The 21,401-nt window shown below is 44.7% G+C and overlaps 1 long non-coding RNA gene across 4 annotated transcripts in view; it reads right to left on the reverse strand.

Moving 5' to 3' along the window:
- LOC137481665 (uncharacterized) overlaps positions 1-21,401 on the reverse strand; it is a 158,958-nt gene that overhangs the window by 112,921 nt on the left and 24,636 nt on the right. Inside the window, exons 5-7 of one of the 4 annotated variants that reach the window (XR_011003583.1) lie at positions 2,565-2,717; positions 1,342-1,469; positions 291-648 (exon numbers count right to left, since the gene is read on the reverse strand). This is a non-coding gene — a long non-coding RNA (uncharacterized lncRNA). Of the gene's footprint in view, positions 1-290; positions 1,470-2,564; positions 2,718-21,401 lie in introns of those variants that run through there. The other 3 variants (XR_011003585.1, XR_011003582.1, XR_011003581.1) reach the window with 3 other exon arrangements.

Raw genomic sequence — 21,401 nt, forward strand, 5'->3', positions numbered from 1 at the left:
CTCACTTCCAATGTGTTAAACCCCACAATTCAGCCCAAATAAACCACAGATTCTAAAAGATCCACTGGTTCCTTCTAGTCCCCTAGTTTGAGTTTATACGCAGTGCTGGCTTTAAGTTCAGCTCTATGTGAATGCCTATATCAGTGCCTGGCAGTTCTTCACATGTCCAAGACAGTTCTCTGATTAATCCAGGCTTTTTTGTCTTTTCCTTCCAGTTTGGTGTTACCCTCAAACAGCAAAACCTTTCCTATTCAATTCTCTTGCTGCTCCTGAAGGGCTGGAACAACGTGGTAAAAAAGTTCTACCACAGTAAAGTTGGTCTTGAGAAGGAAAGTTCATTTCTGGTGCTTTTTATGACCTTGCTGACATTTCCTAGCCATAAGCTAGAAATGTTAAATGATAAAAAATACAATATTAATCAACCAATTGAGTTGCCAGTTCTAATTTTGGATAGAAAACTGGACAGAGAAATAATCAAAGACTTACCAGAAAAGCAGATGGCTGCAGAGTGCTTCTGGCAGTCATGCTACTCGCACATGGGACCACTTGTGTTTAACAAATTGGACAACAGAGAGAGAACAGAAATGGAAACTGGGGCTCTACTCCATTCAAATTCTTCAGAATGTTTGTTTTGGATTTGTACCTCTGCTGCAATTTACAACTCTAGATTAGATAGAGCAAGAGTAATATTCTTGACTAGAAGGAAAACAGAATGGCTGAACTGTTTGCCAACTCACACACATTGTCTCCCTGTGTACAAATAATACCAACATATAAATGGGTCTAAATAAAACCCAGGACTAAATGTGTCTTTTACCACACAGCAATAAAGTTGCACGAGACATTTCCCTGAGTCACACTGCAAGGCCCATATCAGCATGGAAACGGGATGGAAGGAAAACCCAGAGCAACCTGAGATGTCACAGCTGTCCCCATGCAGCAGGGACCTCCTATTGCAACTGAGAATCCATCCCAAAACACACTGCTCAGGAATTAAAGGGGCATTTGTTTCCAGCATGAACCAGTTTTGAGACACAAGGCCTAGCTCAATGCTTCTTAATTGATCAGGAAGGTGAAAAAACCACAAGAGCAACGTCAGCTGTATCAATACCAAAGCACACAGGTGGCAGATGACACCAAAAAAAAGGAAGAAAAAAGACTCATTCTGTCAGTCTTCCTGTAAGAAATCAGTTGCCTCAGTGTTTAACAGGAAAACATGAAGGTCTTTCTCAGTGAGATGCCAGTTGCAGCTTAAGGAAATGTATGGCCAAATATGACATCACCTACCACAACCAAAAATTAAGATGAAAGTTGTGCTGGTCTCAGGGACCAGTCACTCACCAGGGAACCGGTGGTTTTATGTGCACGCCTTCCTGAAGAATCCAAAAATAACATTTTTCCATGGAGCAGAAATTCCTGCAGCGTTCACGCTTTTCCTTTCAGCAATGTTGCAATCCAACGTGCCAGCCCTGTGTAATGAGGTCATCCGACAGTGTAATTTGTAGTATTTTAGTCTGTCAAAATTGATCCTAGAGTTTCTATGGCAACTAGATCCAAACAAAAGATGCAGCAGACAGAATTCGTCTCTCCCTGCCACCACCCAGATTTTTATATAAATATATATGTGTGTATATATAAAGCATTACACATATATAAAGTTAATGTTCATGATTCATCATTAAGCAGTGCTAGAAAACTGGCACTGGAGAAATAGCAACACACAGGGCTAACATTAAAAAAAGGTAATAAATGTATAAACTGACATCAATAAAATACATTAAAAAAAGGTAATTCTTCAATTCTCAAACACCTGGGAACACAGCATGCTTTTCCCCTAAAGTCAGGGAAAGGTATAATCCATTTCTGGTTGGGATAGATGGAAGGGGATCCTGGCTTTGCTGCCATGAGGTGAAGAACATGACACCTTCTCCCCAAAAAAATCACCCTTCCACCATTACTGTTAACATGTTCATGCTTAGGAAAGCTTGACTGTTATCAGCTTCCTAAGCTTGAGTTTGCAAGTCTGTAAATTTATTTTAGTGCCCTTGCAGGAGCTGAACTGGGTCCAGTTGTTGGATAGGAAATTCTGGATGTGGAACCCAAAGCAATTTCCAGTCAAATAATATGATTAATATCAACGCCAGCTAGCCCCTTCCTTTTGAAATAAAAAGGTGGGCTGAAAAGCTTGATTTTCCTACAGATCACTTCTCCTTGACATAGGAGGAGCTTCTGAGCACTCCTCAGATCTCATTTGGGTCCTGAACACAGAGTGCCAGCCACATGGTGTTCCTAACACAATTCCTGCCAATCCATGCAAATCCCAGAACAGCCACAGGGGTCCTGACTTGGACTTTAAAGAGAGGATGAACCTCCCCTAGCAGGTGAGACGTACCTGCCTCCAGAAATCTGAGTGGAGTCCATGAATGATTTTCTGACTCCTGTGCAGTGTCACTTTGCAGCCTTTGGTGTAAAAACAAGGGACAGTTTTAGCATATCCCTAAAAAGGGTGGGAGGGAATTTCTGAGAGCTGGTGTGTCAGACTGGGAAGAGGGTGATACACTGACTTTTGCTGTGCTGTGTCACTGCAGGTCCTGTGGGCTTGCTGCTGGCTGCCATCTCTGGAGGTCACCATGTGCCTGATTCCCAAGGCTCTGGATCAGCCACGGGGTGGGATTGTGGCTGGAGGGCAGCTTCTCCTCTAGGCCAACTGCTGCTGCCTGTTAAGAAAATGAGAGAATGTTAAGTTAGAGAAATATTGGCCATTTAAAAGAAACAAACACACCCAAAAGCAGTGATCCCAAACTGATCCTCAATTATCCTCCTAGAAAACAGAATTTCCCCATCAGTTTGTGTCTGATGGACAAAAACTTCATGGTGAATACAGGAATAAAATGGTGTGCATGCATAATTTGAAGCACAGGAATATTTCCACAGTTTACCCTCCTAAAATTAAACACACTCAAGTCTTTCACCTGAGCAAAGACCCTGACCCCACAAAGCTCATCCACTCCACGGCAATTCCCTTGATTAATGAAAAGTGAATAATCAAACCCTGGCAGAAACTGAACTATGTATCATGCTGAATTACAGATGCTTCTTTAACAATTTCTGTCTTTACAGAATATTGGTATCTCACAGCTTATCTTACAGCTGACCTAGACCTTGGCATGTTTTCAGGTGAATATATTTATAAAAATGTACACAATGAGCTGTTACTTCTTTTTAACTTCAAAAAAGTTATGGCTCTGCAACTGCAGCGGAAGATTCAAAATACTTTTTTAGGCAGGAGTGTTTAAAAAGTATAAAAATAAATGAAACTGTGGATTTTCTCCTAATTATCACCAGTTTGTGACTGTCAGAGAAGACGTACCTTTTCCATGTGAAGCCCCTCATTACCCCCTCCTTCCAATAAAGGCAATCAACATTGAACTTAAAAGTTCCTGTCTGCATCCACTTTACTGGCTGCACCATCCTGCCCTTTGAAACGGAGTCGTGTACGAGGCCCATCAGAAAAACTGGAGGAAATTGGAGATAAAAAAGATTTTAAACTAAAACCAGTATTTATGTCTCCCAAATGGGAAGTTCAGAGCAGCGAGGGCAGGAAACGGGCCGCTATTTAAGCTGATTACCCAAGCAAAGTCCTCTGCCTTTTCAGCAGAGCCACGGTCCCTCGGTAAAACCATTTCAATTAACTGGAGTTTGGGGCAGGGGGAGCGGGGGGGAAGATGTCAAATTTTATCTGGAGTGTTAGTGATGGCTGGCTGGAGAGGGCCTTTCAGGGCCGCTAATTGGGCCCGTTTGCTGCGACGCCACAGCGGCTTTGGCTGACGGGCCCTAACGAGGCCCGGGCGCAGGTGGCCGCGGTGGCCGCGCTGTCGCAGCCGCTCAGGGCCCGCTCGGCTGCGCCGGCGGCTCGGGGCCCACCGGGCATGGGCCCAAAGGCCCTCCCTGGAGAGGCAGCGAGATCCTTCCCGTTAGTACCAGGAATTCACACGAATAAAAGTCTTTTGGGCCACGCTGGCCCTATGGACATGGATCTTATTATGCGTTTTACCTAATTATCCAGCGCGCTTTTCTCCTGGCGGAGCCCTGGCCCTGCGGGCCGCGCTTCCATGGGTGTTTGCACACATGTACAAACTACATCTCCTCATTCACACTTGCACATAACTGACGAGACAAATAATATTATCCTAGTGGGAAGAGCCAGAATTAGAAAGGAAATACTGCAACGTTTAGATTTAATCTGGTGAGCGTTAGATCATGATTCACTCTGACATAAAAGCTCAAGAGCACATTTAGCCAGGGTGAAACGCATTACTGTGTTTTACATGAGAAGGAAATAAGTCTGATGTTTCATGGGCTGCATTATTTGCTGTTGAAATCCTAATGACTGCCCACGCTCTACACCTACGTTGTACCTAATGAATTGGGTTTAAATTTCAGAAAGCACCAGCAACAAATTGGACGATCAAATTTGCTTCTGGCTCTCCACCACTGAGGAGTTTTTTAGTAGAAGAGAAAAGAAAAATGACAATAAATTAAAAAAAAAAAGGTTTCAAACGTAACACTTCATTTATCTTCCCCACATTTCACAGCAGTATTTTTAAAATAAGCATCTTTTTTGATAAAATATTTTTTCTAACAGGTAACTACTCAAACAGCATAAGCAGGATTGGTATCCCTGGTTTTCAATATCCACAGTTAAATATCCTGCTCAAGGCTCAGGAAGTTTTGCTTTATCAAATAAAACATTGAATTAATGCTCCATATGAAACAGTGGCTGAATCAACACAAGTTTTACAACTGCCTTAACCCAACCTTCTGTTTTCTTCTCACCCACATCCACAAGATTCCATTGCTTCCCTCCCATCAACTCCTGCTTTTTGGTGGCCACAGGAAAGAACAAATCCCTGCAGCCTCCTCCCTGCTCAGTCTCTCTCTCATCGGTGACAGAGCAGTCACTTTGGATGGCAGCACAGTCCTGCCCTGGTTTAACGCAACCCAGGAGGCTCCAGGAGAATCCTTTTTCCTGGGACATATCCAGGCCCAGTCGTGTTTCCCAGCCAAGGCTCTCCATCAGATTTCCCAGCACTCTCTCAACAGGACAGAATAGACTTCATTTCATAGAATCATGGAATAGTTTGAGTTGGAAGGCACCTTCTAAAGGCCATGAGCAGGGACACCTTCCACCAATTCCCATCCAACCTGGCCTTGGACACTTCCAGGGAGGGGGCATCCACCACTCCTCTGGGCAACCCGTGCCAGTGTTTTACCACCACCGTCGAAAAAATTCCTTTCTTATGTCTAATCTAAGACTTTCACCTCCTTTCTGTTTATGGGAGGAATTTATAGTTGAGATGTGAGCCACAATGTGTGCAGTGCCTTCCTCAGCCCAGGGCATCCCAACCAAACCCCCACGTCTGGGTTTCCATTGACATTTGGGTTTTACTTGGGCTTGTGATCATCTCAACACATTTCCTTCCTGTAGCAACAGGAATGAAAATATCTAAAAATCCTAAATACACAGAGCAAGCTGCTGACTCTTTCTCACAAATGCCAATTCCCAGGACCTGCTGTGACTCCATGAACACCGTTCTCCTGCAAATCCAAGTGAGGATTGCAGGTCTCTCCAAATATCAGCAATTTCAAGGCAGATAAATGTCATATAAACTCAAATTTTGCAACTTTATTGCTGTGTATTATTCCATGCCAAGTCACGCTTTACGTAGAAAGCAAACATAATTGAATTTATTTTCTGAAAAAAGCAAACTAAATTCTACAGCTCTGCCTGGCCTCGAGTTTGTTTATAAACATAGGAGCAGACTGGCCTTATTACAATGGGGATGGCAGAAAAAAACCTTCTTCAAGCTGAATACGAGCCAAGAGTGCTCTCAGCAAGTGAGGGCTTCATCTGAGTGTGGCCTTGGCCTCTTGGGCCTGATGAAGAGATGGTGATTTAATAACAGGTTATCTAAGAGGAGATAGATACAACTCCCTCACTTGGAGAGAAATTACAGCGACGACAGAGCCAAACTTCTTGTTTGAGACAGATGCTGGAACAAGGGTTAACATCAAAAACTGCACCTTGGCAGGCTCAGATCGGAGATTAGCAAAAAAGCTTTTCAGCAAAAAGGTGGTGCAGCCCCCAGACAGGTGCCCAGAGAGCTACAGGATGGTGACTCTTGGAGATATTTCATGCTAAACACGTGCCTTTTGACACTTTTGATAAAGTACCTTGTAAAAAAACTTCTTGACAAGGTGTTGGAGGAACCAGGGATGTTTGGCACTTCTCAAAAGCACCTGCCCCTCTTTTTTTAATAAACACCTTCAAAAGCCTTATCATAAAATGCCTGATGACTTTTGCTCCATGCCCTGTGTCCCCAGAATACCAGACCATGTGGGGCTTCCATGCACATGCAAACCTTTGTTCTGATGGAATATTCCCTATAAACACAGACTAAGGAGTAACAGTGCGGGATCTGTCCATGCAAGTTGTGTCACAAGAGCAAACTCCAGATATTTGAAAAGATTATCAGTCAACTACAGTTCTTTCCACTGTAGAAACAGTTACTCAGTTAAGATAAACAAAGAAATTCCCATGCACTGAAAAGGAAAACCTATTAACTGATTAAACATGTGAATCAGTTGATAAACTGGTTATCAAAGTTCTGAAAACATTTTTAACAATGACCCTTCCTGCCATGTTTAACAATGACCCATAAAAGCTAGAATAATTCAGCCCTTTACAGGAAACCAGCTGGAGAGAAAACAGAAAGTATTTCTGATCTAAGAAGCTGCAGCTATGCCATATGAGCTGGCAAATTTAGACACTAACTATGAGTAAAGTAGTGATAAACATTTAAAATGCCAATTAAAAACTTTGCACAAAGTTTTTTCAAAGGTTTCTAACTCTTTTCAGCACACTGAAAAAATTTGTAACTCATGAGGATGTTTGTAACTCATTCCTCATTTCACGCTTTTCAGGTAACTATAAAATATTGATTAAAAATGAAACCAAAACACCCCTTAATTTTTAGGACAAGCTGAAGATCTGGAAGTGGAATAGGAATGTAAATACCTGTGCTTTTCCTGCAACTGACCATGCAAATCCCATCTCAGAAAAAAATCCCCTCCACCTCAGAAGTATTTGCAGACATGCAAAAGCAGAATTTAGCACAGACTGATAATGACATTTCACCTGATAGAGAACATAATTTTACTTCTCAGCATATTTTAAGAAAGGTAAATTGAAAAAAATGTTAGACCTGGCCCTTGGGACAGTTGAAAGATTCTTTCAGACAAGTTCAGATTCACAGAAGAGCAAAAATTTGGGTGCCAGGTAAAGGTCCTGGTTAACCAACAATTGTTCACATGCAAAGCTTGGACAGAACCTGCTCCACATCAGGTGGAAATTTACACTTTCCCAAATATCAGATAAATATTCAGACCTAAGGCACATTTCAGAGCATTCTATTCCAATGCTTAACACCTATTCCCTTTCCTCCTCACCTTTGTATCAGACATGCAAACCAAAATAATCCCCAAATCCTACTTCTGCTTGGCTTCCTGGCAAGCAAATTGCCTATAGGTTTATTTTTCACTATCAGAAAAGTCTGTTCAGCTAAAAGGCAACACCACAAATCAGAGAAACCCCAGATTGCAAGAGATTTTCATCAGGGTCTTGGACAGCAAGTTAGCCAAGACTTTGACAAAAAAACTTTTTGATCAACTAAGAACTTTTTAAGAAGTCACAGAAAAAAGATTCAGAAAAAAAGTACTGCAGAGCATTGGAAGTAAGTTAAAACAGTCAGTATTTAAACATTTGGCTTTACAATGATCTTAAAACAATCCAGTCTTTAAAAAAAAAACATCTCCCAGCCTTCTCCTAAGCTGAAATAATAACACATACAGAATTAAATGCCAGTATTCTATTTTCATTCCAGAAACACAACATTTAAAAGCAATCAAATGAGGCATTTGTTAACAGAGGAGCATAAATAAAATGTCCAGAGGTTTTCAGTTTTGAAAAGCCTGCTACCATTTCTGGGAACATCATATATCAAAAGTGTGGCTTGCTCACTCTATAGAAAGACTGCATTTATTTGGCTACAGCCCTGGTCCCAGTAAGCACTGATGGCTCTGTTTTTGGAAGAGGAAGAAACCAAGAATTTCAGAGTGTTATTTTGAAGTGTATTCCAAGACTAGAATGGATTTGGAACTCAGCTGAGCCCCATGCAGACCCAGGAGGTGGAAGGAGCATCTCTCTGTGAAGAGCTCCTCAGTTCACCCAATCTAAAAAGAGATGAATACTGCAAGGATTTAAGAGTTTCATTTCTGCAATTTGAAAAAGATGTTGAAACTGCCCACTTCATATAATTAAGGTCATGCTGCACTTCTGTGGTGTCCAGAAACAAAGCAGGAGCAGAACAGTCTGTCCTCCCCCTCATCTCCCTCTCAGCAGTGAGAGCTGCTCCCGCTGGGAGCAGAGGTTTAATTGTGTGTGAACAGAAAGTCAGAACAAGTTTCCCCATGACCCCTGGCTCAGGCAGTGCCTCCTCCTCTGCCTCAGAGCTGGACTCCACGTGGACTTTGTGTACAATGCATCTTCCCTGTTGGCAATAATCTGAAACATTCCTTCAAACGAGATGAAGCAGAAAAATGTGACGCCAGGTTTGCAACCTTTCCCTCCTCCTGCTTACCCCTCACTTTGGAGCAGCCACTCTGACAGCAGCAGTGCCATTTTGTAAAACCAAACCCTACATTCTTACAGAAACTGATCGATTTCAAACGTTTCGGTTACCAAGTGCTCAGCTTGGATACCTTGAAGAATTTTAAAGTTTTCAGGTGGTGACCGCACACAACTTCCAAGTCACCTTTCTCCAGACAGCCCAGAACCACAAAGCCCATACTGATCATCAAACATTTCCAGTGCCTTGGTTACCTACAGATACATTTCCAGCTATAGCTACTTCATACATCCCAGTTGTGTCAGCATTCAGTCAAATTCCCATTCTACTTAGATTCAATTCCTATTGTTCTTAGATATTTTTGCAGTTACACCTGACATGCATTCCTTGCTTTTCTTCTAGGGATGGAATTTGAGTTGTAAAAGCATAACAAAGTGATGTTGAGATTCATGGTACTGCTTTCAAAGAAATCTCCTTTGGAACCCATGACCCAGTGAAGCATCATTTTCAAAACCAGGTTTCAAGCTTTGCAGATGAAGGCAAAAGTGTCAGACAAACAACACTCAGGTCTGGCCCTTGCTGGCTCAAAGGCAGCAGGGCTGGTGTGCCAGGCTTCCTGCAGCTCCTCTCAACCACTGGGAAATCCTGCCAGCTCCAGGGAAGGTGTTTTATTGCTCACACTCAGCCTGACTCATCCTTTGCAGCTCGATGCTGCATCAGGCATCCCTGTGAGTGTCCCAAAAGAGCAGCTGGGGACGTGTTCCCATGGAGTGCTGGGATGTGTGGCCACATCACCATGTCCCGTGGGTGGCATGTGCTCAAGTCCCACCAGTTCAGCCCCTCTGTGCCTTTGCTAAGAGGGAGGATGAAGGGAAGGGAAGGCCTTTGGGCAGGGACCTTTCCTTGGCTGCCAGCCAGTGTTTTCCATGGCAGAATCCCATCCCTGACATGATGCTCCCTCCTCTCCCATGTGTGCCACTCACTTCCAGAACCAGAGGGGAGCGTGATGGGAGCAGATTGGGTCAGAAATTAGAGAATTTCCTGATGTAAACTCTGCCTGCAAATCCTCAGAGCAAGTGAATCACTACAGTAGCAATAAAAGGTGACTGAGCAATCTCAGACTAGTGCAGCCCTGGCCAGGTAGGAACTGTGCTCAGTGCAGGGGATGACAGCAAAACTTCTTCAGTTCACTATGAAATATTTAAACTCTCTGCACTGTTGAGACAATCTTTCAAATTGAGTAATTCAATGAAATTGCCACAGACTGATAAAACAAAGCAACTGTGTCAAATCTGCAGTTTCCCTGAAAGACCTGAGGGAGAAAAAGAGTTAACAACGACCCTGAAGGTCTTTATTTCAAAATAAACCACATGTTAAAGAAAATAAAAAAAGAAATAAAATAAAATAAAAAAGAAACCTCACTGTCTGTAACATTATAGTTTTCAAAGACCTTGCAACCAGGAATTACAGATAAGCCCTCTTAAGACCATAAAGAAAAATCTTTTGATAGTGTTCAGCTTATTGAACTGGCTCCTCGGTGTATTTGCAGCAATAAAGCTGTCAGGCAGACAGAAAAGGAGAGCTAAGTGTTTCAAGGCTCAGCCACATGAACTCCTATTAACCTGCATTACCATGCCGTTGTTGCTGTGAGCACGGCGTTCCCTGGGTCAGGTGCTTGGAAAGGACACAAAATCTCTCAGTGACAGACAAGGAGAGTGCTGCTCTGCCCCACGCATCTCTGAGCACACAGTCTGCCTGGCAAGCACCACACTGAGCTCTGAATTATTCCTGGAAACTTCCTGTCTGCTGAGCAAATTTCAGGATGGGAAGAGATGTGATTTCACTTTAATGACTTCCACGTTTTCCACCCCACCAAGGCGTTGGTGGTTTGCTGGAGTCTGAGGGCTGGATGAACCATTCCTGATCACACATGGAATGGCAGAGGGGGCTGGGGAGGGTCTGCTCCAAAGCTCTGACACACCCTGACAAATCCATGTCCAAGGAGGACATTCAGGATACAACCTCAACATTTTCATCTTCCCTTCACTCCAGCTGCTTGTCCGAGCTGAATCGGAGCACACCTGGAATTCCCCTGGACACAAACTCGGGCTGTGAAGCACAGACAGGTTTTTGGACCTGGCTGCAAAGCACACTCCCCATCACCTGCAACCAGGAGCTTGGAATTCTCTGCACCACTCCCACAAGCACTGCAAAGATGCACCTTTAGGATGCACCAGAAGTGAGGCTGAGAGGAGGCACCCAGGGCTCTCTGCAGATAAATCAGAAGGGCAGTCAGCAGGAAGAACTCATCCAATCTGAAGGAAAACATTTGCACAACAAGCGGTGGCTACAAGCCAACCCTTAATAAATTTCTGCTAGAAATGAGAAAAAGGTGCAGAAAGATTCTGGCACAGCCTTGCAACAGGATGGGAGAAACCACACAAAAAATGTTACTGTGGTTTAAAATGATTGTTTATAAATTCAGAGAGGAGAGGAGAGGCTGTAGTGACCTATTACTGCAGGAACTGGATTTTCTCAGTTCTTACCTTGGATTTGTGCTACATGTTCTCCTAAATTCCCCTCCTTTCCAGCCAGGGCGACATCCTGGCGTTTGATAAATGCTTATGAGCTCCAAGGGTCTCACTAAAAAGATGATGTGGGAGTATTCTCAGAGGGCAAAATACAAGTTGCAGAGATAGATGTGCTTATACTGTGCTGATGTTTTTTGTGGACATTTCTGGTGCAGGTGAGGAGGTTGCAGTGTCCATTAGGCTGCTCATCGAGGCCTCTGCCCTTCTCTCAAGCCCTACCAGCCTCATTTACAAGATTTCACATGCCCTGATTGATACCGGTGGATCAAATGGGAGAAGGAAGGGTGATAGCCTCACCCAGTGCAGGGGCAGTTTGCTGGGTAACACACTGGTGATAACATCACTGCACAGCCCTACTGAAATATTGTCTCGAATTGCTTCTGTGAGTCCTGCTGTGCTTCCTTGAAGATGTTTTGCCTGGGCAGGCCTCTCTGATTAGACTTCAGTGTGTGGCAGTGAAGGGCGGCACAGCAGCACGCACTGAGCAGGTAATTACAAAGCCGACTCTGTAGGTTTCATAAAAGCACAGAGGAAGTTTAAGGTCCATTTACTCCCCTGGGTTTCATTCCAGGCATTGCAATGTGCCTCCCTCACCTGTCACCATCTTGCTTTAGCAAATGCAGCCCGGGGGCATTTCAGAGCCTGGATGCTCAGCCCGGGTTAAAGTGGCTGCTGCTGACAGATGGAGCTGAACCTCAGCTCGCAAGCGAGGAGCACAGAGCTCAGCTTTGCCAAATTACTTCAGAAAAGCCCTAGCTGAAAGGGATCTTCATTGTAAAATGCTGAAAGACACAAACACACGTAGAAACCCCTGAAACCACTCAAGTGCACGGGCAGAAGGCAGGAAGCAGCCTGGGTTTTCTGACTCTATGGCCACACCGGATTAAGGCATTCCAGAGAAAATGCCCTTCACACACAATCCTACCCAAGGCCAGCCTATTTTCCACGGTAGTTAAAGGGCTGGGGGAAGCTTAGGTTTGCTGAAATCCATGCCAGCAATATCCTTGGAACGCCATCAAATCACTTTTGCTCTCCCATTTTTTCTCCTGTCTAAGCACAACTGCTGAACAGAGATTCACCCATCAGGCTTGTTGTAACTCTGACTGACTAAAGATCTCCCATTTCCTGCTCCATAACATCCTAATCATGGGACACTTCTCCTGGAGATGCTCTGGGGATGTGGCTGACAAAAAAGAAATAAAACACACATCTCCCCAGCCCAGCTCCAGCAGGGTTCTCCTCACAGGGCTCTGGCAGGCTGGGGGCTGTGGCATCTCCCTGCTCTCCCAGTAGCCACAGCAACCACCAAACATTTTGTAAGAGATTCACACTCCTGCCTCTGTCAAGTGCAGATCCAGGTGCCTTTTCCAGTCTGATTCCAGCATCCCTGCTGAGTGAGAGCTGCAGGAGTCTTGGCTGTGCACACAGGGCACAGACCATGTCGAGTGATCTACACCCAACTGCTTTCACCTTCATTCCCAAGACATGTTTCAGCCTGACTGACCTACTTCTTCAAACCCTCTGAGAAAAAGGACAGAACAGGGCTCCTTCCACACAGCAGCCACTGGAATTCACCATGCAACAGTTCTCTTTTGTAATGCAAGAGCTGAAACCACCGACAGCAACCACTGATTTAGGATACACAGCATTCACCAACCATTTCATTGAATTGAATGTGTATGAGCAGCAAAAGGAAACATCAACAAATTCCAGATGCAGAATGTAATTATGTTTGGATGGCAGAATGCTTCATATTGTTTTCTATAGGAAAAAAAAAAAAAGTCATCATTAAAGCAGTGGAATTTCAGTAAACTATTTTTTGGGTTACAGCCCAGAATAGTTCCACTTGGCAGTTCAGAGGCTTGGGTAAAATATTCCAAGGTTCATAAATCCTTGACTTTAATTTGTAGATATAGGTTACAGCTTTAGTATCACTGCAAGGGGGTAAATCATGCTCCCACCTCAGCAGCTGCCAAAGGGCACCAGACCAAGCCTTTGGCTCGATTGGGCAGCGTTGAGGAAAACCACACATCAATGTCTGTCCTGTTCCCATGGCACTCAGACCCTCTGTGCTCCCAGAAGGTTCCTTGGCTAGAACAGGCTCTGCAGCACCTACTTTTAACTCACACTTTGGATGGTGGTGTCCTGTGAGGGAAAATGATACCTGGAGGTGGGCTGGACATGGACAAGGTGATTCCTCTCTCACATCAGCTTATATCAAGTGTATATCAGTCCTGCAGGCAGTTTGGAACTGGGATTAATTTGTAAACCCAAAAATCCAGCAGCATTCCACAGCCAATAAATAATTGCATTTACCTTGCCTTCTCTGAAACAGGTTAAAGTGTTCCAGCAGTATTGTTTTTTTCAAAACATTCAGAGGGAACCTGTGGTATCCTGGCTGTCACACATGCCAAATTTCTGCAGAAAGGGAGTCCCTCATAATCTGGCCAGACATGCTTTGTTCTTTGAATTCCTGCTCACCCACAGCAGCTCTGCAAATACAGTCTGAGGCTGAGCCAGACTGCTCCAAGCCACCAGTCCTGCCATTGTCCCAAAGAGCACCAGGAATTTGGGTGGCTCACCCAGGGACTTTGGCTCCTTGCTGCCTGTTTTCCCTGGCAGCCTCCTGTTGAACTACAGCAACGTGTCCACACAGCAAACATTCAAGAACCAGGTCACCATCTAACATCCAGAAATTAGAGAGCAGCTCCACTTCCACTGCTGAGCCAAACCCCAAAATGAAGTGCCGGCCCAGATTAAAAATTCTCCCAGAAAGGGAGAAAATTGTGGCCTCGTGTCTTAGAGTCTTGCTGTGGCTCCTTTTTGGAGTGTTTGGAGGCTTGTACTGGGCTGTGCCAGACTGTAAATCTTCAGTGGAGACAATCCTGCTTCTCTAGGGAGTTCTCCTCTCCTGAAAGCAAACCCCAGTTGTCCTGCATCCCAGCCTTGCCTCCCAGGCCAAATGCATCTTCTCCAATAAATGTCCCAAAAGAAGTTGAAAAATAAGTAAAGACATTTCCCATAAATCCAGATTTATATATAATATATATTAAACTGCAGATGGCAGAGGAATGTAAAATGCTTTGCTAATGGAAGAATTCAAGGAAAAAGCCAGAGTTTTAACATGCAAAGAATGCAAATATCCAGCAAAGTGAGCAGATCCATGGCCTGAGGAGTGGACAACCCCAGCTGGGTGTGCAAAGAACGTGTGGAAACCCAAGAGCTGTTTGTACTTTTCTGTTACTGACTCCCTCAGTGACTATAATGTCTCACTCTTTGGGCTCTCCCAGACCCAGATTCTCCAACATATTCAAATCTGGGAGGCTTGGGACTCATCTTGACGATGCACAGCACTGCTGGTCATAAACCAGGCACTGAAACTGTGCTTTTCAAAATGACAGCTCTGGCTCCAAAGCATGTGTTTGGAACAGGAAAAGAGATGGATACGACCAGGCAGGAGAAGGCAAGGGAATGCTTCCAGCTCAGGAGGATGGGCAATACTGGCAACTCAGCTTTATAAACCCAAGCCAGCCAAGTCCACAAGCCAACAGGAGCTGGGCCAGGGACCTCTGAGATCACCCAGAGCACCATCCCAAGAAGGTGGCTCAGCTTCAGCCATCCTGATGATATTCCCAGAATTACAGACTGCTTTGCGTTGGAAGGGACCTTACAGACCACGTCACTGCTCCCCTGCCATGGGCAGGGACATCTTGCACTGTCCCAGGGTGCTCCAAGCCCTGTCCCACCTGGTCCTGGACACTTCCAGGGATGGGACAGCCACAGCTCTCTGGATATTCAACAGCCATGAAGAGCCGAGCAAAAATTGTACATGACACAATGAGGGAGGTTGGAGTGACTGTGTCTGCAAATCCACGGAGGCATTTGCACCAGCAAAGGTCCAAACCAGGACACAAAGCATTGGAAAAGATTTTTCCATCTCAGTTCACATCCGGCCTACAACAATTTCTTTTTTTGTATCTTATTTACATCTTCATCTGAATAGAAACACAGTCAATGAGGTGAGGTTAAAATGGTAAACAAGAATTTCAGCCTTTAAGCTTTGATTTAGGTGATCTGCTTTCTGATAGTGCTGATGTGAATTGTGCCCCTCAGTTATTTCTGGAGGCAGAGTTTATAAACAGGTAATGTACAACAATGTTTCTTAATCCCTCCACCCACTTAATAAACTGAAGGATCACCTAAATTTAAAACAACATATTTAAAACACCAAGCTCCATTTCCTGGAGTATTGCCTAGTTTGTTTTAAATTTTTTTAACAAAAATAAAAGAGAAGTCCAAGCTGTTAATGTTTGTTTTTTGCTTTTATGTTTCAATTGTATTTATTTCTGTGCTCTTACAAGTGGAAGCACATAACTTTTATTTTTACAACAGCCTTTTTAAAAAGGGAAGTCACTTCTCTCCCCAATTGTATGTGTTTTCAACTAAGGACCATAAGATATGAGAAAGTGGACCACAGAATGATAACAAAGACTAGTGTTAAAGGTTTTTCTGAAATATTCTAATGAGTAACTTGTAATCATGTTTAGATATGCTTGATTATTGGAAGCACATGATGCCTATTCCAATTTGTAAAAAAAAAAAAAAAAAAAAAAAAAAAAAAATCAGACTTCCTTAAATTCTTAAATTCCCTAATCTAAATGTCTGGAGAGTTTAGGGTCTACCTCCCACAGCTTCCCCAGGGATATTTCCTAAAGCAGTGAGAAAGGAAAGATAAGCATTCCTCAGTGTTCACACTGTTTGCTGCATTGTTTCATTTCCCCCCAATTTCAAAGAAATCTATATGATAATGGCAGTGCCGGTCTCTCATCAGGGAGAGCCCTTGTTCCCATGGACATGGATGGCAAAGCAAGCAAGGAAATGATTCCTGGGGTATCTGTGCAGGGCCAAGTGTCTGACAATCCTTGTGGGTCCCTTTCAGCTCAGGGCATTCCATGTAAAACACCCAAACCACACCACTCCCAAACGGTGTTCAGGGTGCAATCCTATGTGTTATGATTTCCAAAGTATTTACAGTTTGCTGCCTAAAATGGAACTCCAAAAATTAAAGCGAGTTTCTGCCATACCTTCACCTAAGACCGAAATGATTTTTTTAAAGGTTTTTCTTTAGGATTTAAAGGTAACAGATGCAAAGCTGTGCCATGGGGATAAGGAAGAGAGCAGCAGGGATTGTCTCTCCCTTATGATTCCTTCAGCAGATGTTCCTTCCCTGGCATGGAGGACTCTGCGCTAAGCTCCATGAAGACCCTCCTTCCTTTAAAAGTTGCAGAAAAGCAGCTGTGGTTGGGCCACCTCTACCATGAGATTGACCCCTGCCCTGCCTGCTCTATCCAGGCTCCGTTCCCCAGGGACACGCGGGGCAGGGTTGAGTTTCCCGGCTGCCATTCCAAAGCAAAAGCCAGAAATCCAAGAGTCTTTGCTTAATAAATAAAATTCCAGCACTATTCACGATGCTGGTGGCTCGGTTTACAGGGAGAGTTGACAGTTTTCTTCTTGCTCGGGCTCCAGTGAGTTACGGCGATGAAGGAAGACCCAAGAATGTTGATTAATAGATACTGGAATCTCCAAAAAGGAGGCCCAAAACCCACGGCTGGAAAAGCACAAGGGCAGAGCTAAGAGGCAACCAGAGCTGCAGCAATGTGGGGCAGCAGTGACACTCTGGCCAGATCAAGTAACACTTTGTTCTTTGCAAGTCCAGGAACGACTCATGGTAGAAAAATTCTAAATATCAGCACTTCCAACTGCACAGAGACAACTTCCAACGTCATGAGCTGCTGGGCACGTGCCAAATTTGAGGCACTGACCAGAAGCAAGGTGGAAATTACTTATTGTTCCGTATTTTTTCTCCCAAACCCATTTGCAGAAGCGCTAGTTAGGCTTATCATGGATTTGGTCCCAGAGCTGCAGGGCTAAAATAGAAGAAAAATAAAATTCTGCCAGGAAGAATTTGCTTCTGCTGGAGCCCTCGGGACCCTGGTTTGATCCAGCTGGAGAGACCATGAGCTGCAACCATGGGAGGTTTGAGAATGGACAAACAGCTGTCAAGAGTGATGTTGGTGTAGGTGATCACAGCAAGGGACTGGAAGATCTTCTGAGGAACTTCCCAGTCTTCTCTTCCAGTTCCTGAGCACTTTCACATCGCCAGCTCCGTAGTAAAGCATTGGAACAAACTGCCCAGGGACCCAGTGGTGGATGGGGCACTTGAGGACTTGGTTCAGTGGTGCACCACATGGGGTGGTGCAGGGTGACAGCTGGACCCAATGATCTTAAAGGTCTTCTCCGATCTTAATGATTCTGTGATTAATTGGATTGTTACTCCTACACAACTAATTTTACAACAACAAATTTATATCCAACACCCACAACTTCACTGATTACTGACACACTTGCTAATAAATCTTCTAAAATCCAGGTCTCCTTCAGCTGCCAGTCGCAGTGAAGGAGGAGCAGGACACACATCTAACCCTGCCAGAAATCAGCTGTCAGCCTCAGCCAGCAGAGCATCCAGCTCTCAGCTAGCACAGCTCACTCTGCAGAATCTCAGACACGAGTATGAGCAGCAGTTTTACAAATTCCAGACAAACGGCTCGTTCTGGCATCATGACAATGCAATAAACACACATTTCAAAGCCACTTTTGTCAGGTTCCTCTGTTGTTCACTGGACAGCTGCCAGGAGGAATGAAAATGTTACCCAGGGGTGAGCTCTCTGAAGGCATCGGAGCTGGGGCTGAACTGTGCTGATGGATCTTACAGAATCTCAGTCAGGAGCATGCTGGATATTCTGAATGCCATGTTGGATTTATGGAAAACAAGGTGATACATTAAAAAAAAATTACTAGATGAAGCAAGACATAATTAATGCTCCAACACTGTGATAGGAAAAGGGGGGAAAAAAAGGAACCAGAACGAAACCAAACCCCAAGGAAGAAGTAACCATCAGTCAGCTGTTAAATGAAACCTGTTCTTTCTTTCAGATTAGCTACTGTCTAGTGGTCCATAATTAATATTGATTTGAAGGCAGCCTGCCCAAGGGATCCAGAACAAGTGAGTGCAGCACATGCTGACAAATGAAATATCATAATGGTCACTTTGCAGCACGCCTTGAATGAGTATCTATCAGTAGGAGGGGGTTTTCCCCCCTCAGACTTCCAAAAGGCAACATTCTAATTTGACCAGATTTCAGACACTGGAATATGGAACTGATACTTGAGGAAACTGGAAAGTACTGCTGTATTTTTTCAGCTACTTTAGTCAGTTTTTCATGTCAAGCCCAGACTGCGTGTCTCGGGGAAGGAATTTCTCAGTGGAAGTCCATGGACTACAGGATAGCATTAAAACTTGCATTCCTGGGTGGGATCTGTGTGAGTGTTCCATGAGCAGGGACCTCCCCTCCCTGGGACCTTCCCCAGGGGAAGGAGGGCGAGAGGTCAGGCCCTAACCCAGGGTTTTAGCAACCCCAATTTCACTTCTTGGCCTGCCACAGACTTCCTATGAAACAGGGGGAAATTCTCTATCTTTTTGGGGTTTACTTTCACACCTGTGGTAAGGGAGTAACAGGATCACCTCATGGAGGCACAGAAAGGATAAAAACCAAAGAGCTGAGGAAAGTTATGCCTCTGATCAAAGTGTGGCTGCCCAAAGGATCAGAAGACCATAACCTTCTGCAGCCAATGTTGCCCGACACACTGAGAAATGCAGTGGAGGGACCAAAATTCAACACACTGAGGGGTTTCCAGCAGTGTTTGGATTCATAAATGCAAACAGTAATCTCCTCAGAGGTAAAACATGAGGGGGGGAAGGGGTTTTGAAGTCTTCTCCCCCAGAGCCACAGCAAGGGGCCTCTGGTGGGAAAGAGCAGCAAGTCCTCCTTGCTGCCTTCTGTCCCTCTCCAAGGGGAGGGTTCAGGGAAAGGGTAGGAACGTGCTTGGGTTGAGAGCAGCCTCGAGTGACAATTAGAAGGATAAACCAAAAATTGCTTGCACAAGGAAAGCAGCTGCTGTGTGAGAGACCTCTTTACACTCTGCACTGGGCTTTCTTTCATCTCTCTAATGCCTCGTGCAAGCACCAGAGTTCAGTGCAATTCCTCCCCACAGCAGAATATCAGCTCCTGACGTGCAGCTACTCTGAGGATGGAAGACACAGTAAACATTACATAATTCAGTAAAAGCTGTGCTCATGACCAGGACAGGAGCTGGAAAGATTTCCTATGTTTCCATAAAACATCCCATTTCCCTCTATACAATCCTATCTCAGGAAACAAACACAACAAAACAAAATCTATTAATTCTAGGTTCTAAGACTAAAGAAGGAAATGACAAGTTATATTAAGAAAATATAGTGTGGCACTTTAAAAGAAAAACCAAGATGTCCCCAGTTACTAAAAGCAGATTTGTGTGTCCCCTTTGGGGACTGAAACAATTTTAGAATTACTCCTTTTTCTTCAATTTATTTTTAAACAAGAATGATGGATGATAGATAAAACTTAACTAAAAAAATAATGAATCATCCCAGAAATCATTAATATATTTCAGTAAGATTATTTAAACTCCTTAAACTGTTTGTTTCCAAGTCCAAAACAGTTAAAGTTCACTGTGTAAATACTGGGCTTCTGAGCATCCTGCTGAATTCAACAGCACAGAAAACCTCCGGCATCATTAGAAATAACACATTGTTTGCATTTTTCATAAAGACATCAAGTGTATTTCATCCCCCTGAAACACGATCTCCCCCGGGGAATTATGGATGAGCAAAACCAGGACAAGTGGAAGTTTAATTTTTTTTAAATGCCAAGAAGCCAATGGGTTAAGCTCTCAATTTATCTTTGTTTCTCCAAAGATACAACACTCTCACAGAGACATTAAGAGCGAGACCACACCTGTGTTTCTTTAGCGGTGGCCTGCTGAAAATATTTGTCAGGCATTGTGTCAGGAGCCAGAGCACATTCCTTCACTTTATGATTAACCTTTGGAGAGATTACGTTGGGAAAAGGCTCAAAGTGACATTCAGAGTGAATTAACGGCGCTCAGGCTCAAGGCTCTGCCCTTGAAGCTGCCGTGTGTTTCAAACAAAGCCGAAGTCAGACATGGGGTGAGTGTTCAGAGGAAACAGAATCCACAGTCAAGTGTTGAAAACGAGCCAGGGACGTTGTGATATTTGGGCAGTGGTAAATTCAATACTCCATAGGGAAAAAAAAAAAAAAAGAAAAAAGAAAAAAGAAAAGACAGATGAGAGAAAACTGAGCCTTCTAATCAGATCTGGTCACAGGGATGAGCAGAGCAGCCTCAGTGGAGGAAAGCCTGACCAGAGCCCGGCTCACGCTGGGAGCAGATCCCTCAGCCCCCATCCCACACCACCCCAACATCTGTGACAGGTTCTGCCATCCCTGCTGGGCTTGGCACTGCTCCGAGCCGTTCCTCCTGACAGGGTTTGCTCCCTGGATCTCTGTCAGCTGGGGCAGCTCCAGCCTTGTTTCATTGAGAGTTTATCTCAAGACTAAAGCAAAAGTCAGAGGCTGCCTGAGTCTGGGCACTCGGCCAAATCTCCAAAGACAAAGAACTTTGTCCAGCACAATGCTAATAAATGATTACACCCTCCTTCTACAAAACATTAATTCCCTTGACTCGGGGCACAGGGTGCCTTTTCCAAGCGTACAGTAGGGGTTTAAAGAAAAAACAAACCCATGGCAAAGCAACAGCAACAAGCCCTGAGCAAAGAGATTTTCCGGCTGTCCCACGGCAGCGATTCGAGCGGCAGGAGCGGTCCAGAGCGAACGTGCCCCGGCTGTTTCAGAGGCCTCGGGGGCACAAGGCAAAGCTGGGTGTGCTCCCCAGTCCCGGCGTGCCCACGGTCAGCACCGGGACAAGGGGCATCCCTCCGCAGCCAGCTTCCACTCTGCGCTCAGGCACTGCCCTGTCCCAGCGCCCTGCCCTGTCTCAGTGCCCTGCCCTGTCCCAGTGCCCTGTCCTGTCCCAGTGCCCTGTCCTGTCCCAGCGCCCTGCCCTGTCCCAGCGCCCTGCCCTGTCCCAGCGCCCTGCCCTGTCTCAGTGCCCTGTCCCGTCCCAGCGCCCTGCCCTGTCCCAGCGCCCTGTCCCGTCCCAGTGCCCT

This window comes from Anomalospiza imberbis, chromosome 13 (genome assembly GCF_031753505.1).
Source record: "Anomalospiza imberbis isolate Cuckoo-Finch-1a 21T00152 chromosome 13, ASM3175350v1, whole genome shotgun sequence".
NCBI lineage: Eukaryota > Metazoa > Chordata > Aves > Passeriformes > Viduidae > Anomalospiza > Anomalospiza imberbis.